At 39.1% G+C, this 3,157-nt stretch overlaps 1 protein-coding gene across 3 annotated transcripts in view; it reads left to right on the top strand.

Moving 5' to 3' along the window:
• The window catches only part of kank1a (KN motif and ankyrin repeat domains 1a), a 41,115-nt gene that overhangs the window by 15,530 nt on the left and 22,428 nt on the right, over nt 1-3,157 (top strand). For 2 of the 3 annotated variants that reach the window (XM_008336186.3, XM_008336184.3), the window contains exon 2: nt 1,938-2,012. The exons of the other annotated variant lie outside the window; for it this stretch is intronic. The gene's annotated coding sequence lies outside the window, so the exon portion shown is untranslated. The remainder of the gene's footprint in view (nt 1-1,937; nt 2,013-3,157) is intronic. 3 annotated transcript variants of the gene reach the window in all.

Here is a 3,157-nt window from a genome sequence, read left to right as displayed (position 1 = left end):
AAACCAAAATCTTCTTTTGGGTTATATTTGCATTTCCAATATTGATTAATCACGTTGGTTGACTCGTCAGTTCTTCCCAGAAATGCTGAAAATTGTTAAAAAGAAAAAAAGAAAGTTGTGGCTTAAATCTCAAAAACATCCCGTGGTGTTTTATTTTTGTTCACAGACCAAAAGTATTTCAGATGACTATCGTTAGAGGCCGTAAGAATAAAAAACACTCTCACATTTCAGAAGCTTTAATCACTAGATTTTTTTTTTTAATTTAGCAAAAGTCACACAAAATAGAAAGTTGACAGTAAAATGTAGTTGCACTCTTATAAAGTTGTCTGGTGGTCACACGTTCATTAATGGTCGCTGCCTTAGAAGACACAAAAATATAAAACCTCTCCAGGACTTTGTTGGTTTTACCAGGACATGTGTAAAAGTAGCCAACCTTTCCTCTTGTCACTGGATTCCTTAACAGAGTATAAAAATATCCAATTTTCTCTTAAGGGCTTTTTCCCTCCATTAAATCTGCGGCCTTAGCTTTTATTAGGGGAAAAACGAGCCTGCTGAATATTCAGCACAGTGGGTTTGCAGCCTCCGCAGCCCTTTCTTAACTTTTAATGCTGTTTCCTGTTGACACACGACTCACAAAACCCTGAACTCTCTGTGTCTTTTATAGCAGTGGAAAATGTACACTGTCGCACCACATCCTATTAAGACCTCTGGGTCAGTTTATATAGCAAACAAGTGGGTCTAGACTTAGACTACTGTGACTGTAGGGTTGGCCCAATGTTGCAAATGTGAGGTTTTAGAATTCAAGGTGGTAATTAAGAGGAATTTCACCTGTGTTTAAAGTCAAAAAGTTCACCTGTTTAACAGTTAGACCAAGGTTTTTCAACCTTAGGGTTGTGACCCCTTTTGATGTCGCCTGGAATTCAAATGTGGTTGCTGAAAGTCTCTGGTAATTGGTTAAAAAAAAAATACTGATAAAAGTATTTTTTTATAAAGTATTCTATAAAAACACCACACAGTCTTAAACAACCCTATTATTTCGCTTTGATGAATATAAATCACGTTTACAGCGTGATAGACTGTTACGATCACGTCTCTGGGGTCACCAGAAATTTGTAATGTCAAAATGGGGTCACAAGCCAAAAAGAAAAGCTGGGAGTTAGACCGTCTCTGTATTTATTTGCTTTTGTCACAGTTTAAAAACTGCTTTGTTTGATAAGGATTTATTTTCTTCTTCCCATTTGTCTTGATATGACATTTGCATTGTTCACCATAGAACGGCTGTGAATATAAGAAAAGGTCAAGCATGTTTTCTTTCCCAGTAGTCTGCCCTTAAAGCTACAGTCTTAATGCCCACCATAGTCATGTTTACCTTCTCTTTATCATTTTCTTTGGTCTCCTGCCTGGAAGCTCATTATATGTTCTTATATGTTTCATTCTTTTTCTGATACCTGTAGCGCAGGTAGTCACCAGACTCATATTAGTCTGTGTGTGTTCTAGCTCTAATCTCAAGCCATCCTAAGGAATCCTGTTTAGGCAAAAATGCAAGGTTTGTTTGTGTGCAAGAAAAAAAAAAAAGATTACGGACCACAGTATTTATTTTCCGACTCCGTTTTAGGCCTTGGTTTTGTGCTTTTTCAGGGTTTTCACGATGCTACAGTCAACCAGAGCTGTAGCCACGACACGTGGCCGCTGACGCACTCTTGGTTTTTCTTTCATAACAAGTGTCTTGTATCCTAATGAATCATTCAGACATGCCTTTTTAAAAAAAAAAAACAACAAAACAAAAAAAAACCTGAAAGGGTGCCTGAGTCACTCACTGTCACTCACAGAGTTGTACATGACTGACTGATATTTATGTAACTGCTAAACAGGAACGAAACAAGTTGTTCTGGTTCGTGCCAACTGATGTTGCTCCTTTTTTTTTTTTCTTCTTCCAGAAAGCTTTTAAGTCCTGCTCAGATCAGATCCAGTTACAGATCTCCTCCGTTCCGTGTCAAGTGTTGTACTGTACGGTGAGTCCTGACATCTTTTTATTGGTTATGGGCTGAATGACTGTTTTGACTGCGTTGTATGTCTGTTGTACACATGCTGTAGCCAACAGTGTTTTTGTTACATTTCATTTATCTGTAACCACTCCTCCATCTTCACACACCTGCGGAGAGCTGCAGGTTCCTGCTGCCGTCTGTGTTAATGTGTAACCAAGAACAAAAAGATCTTTCCTGTTGCGTTCCCTTGTGGGTCATTAGCCATCAGCTAGCTGGGGCTGAAGAGTGACCACAGGTTGTTAACCAGATTAGTTCAGCCTGAGTTTCACCTGGAGGCCCAGCCGAGGGGTGGGTTCTACCCAAACAGTCTTTAAGTCCTGTTTCCTCTTATAGGACACAGATGGTTTGACCGTCATCTGAGGAAGTTGTCTAATCTTAGCTGTGAAACCTATCCCCTCGGACGGAGGGTTGGGGGGGGGGGGGGTCGTTGTCGGGCGCTTGTGGACTCAGTTGTGTGTTTTCTACCTGCGTGCAGCGTGGGAGGAAGTTAGAATGAAATATACAGGTAGGCCTGCATGCACTGTTTTGTCTTGATGAGAATATGAACTCCTGTCTTGATTGAGGTCCATTAATTAGCAGTAGGTCAGTGAACCATCCAGGTATGCTGCTGGTGTAAATGTGCCTCTGAAAATGTAGCTTGAACTGTAAACTTCACAGAGTGTAAAATCAGTGGATGTGAATTGAAGTGTTAAATTTCTCATTAAAAGTCCATTTTTAAAGTCGTCACTTTAAAAGCAGACGCTGATGCATGTGACCTTTTTAATCTCAGGGGTTACTCTAAAATGAGCCCACCTAGTTTTACTCCATCATGCAACCGTTTGTAAAGGTGCATTTACGGACATTTAAAGCTCTGATCTTCGAGGGTCTTTAAGTCACTGTGCAGCCCTTGAAAGATTACAAAAATTATTAAATATATTAAAAATGATACACAAAATCTGTTTCCAAATCAGTTGAAACACTAGTAGAAAACCTGCAATAAAATTAAGACACAAAACCTTATTGAATTGGTCAAATGAAAAAGACATTTGGAGTTTTTTTTTTTTTTTTTTTTTTGGACATTTTATACTTGTCAACCACAATCAGGCAGAAATGGGTATAAAAGGAGCTTCCAC

This window comes from Cynoglossus semilaevis, chromosome Z (genome assembly GCF_000523025.1).
Source record: "Cynoglossus semilaevis isolate Cse_v1.0 chromosome Z, Cse_v1.0, whole genome shotgun sequence".
Taxonomy (NCBI): domain Eukaryota; kingdom Metazoa; phylum Chordata; class Actinopteri; order Pleuronectiformes; family Cynoglossidae; genus Cynoglossus; species Cynoglossus semilaevis.
This window is presented reverse-complemented; position numbering and strand designations above follow the sequence as displayed.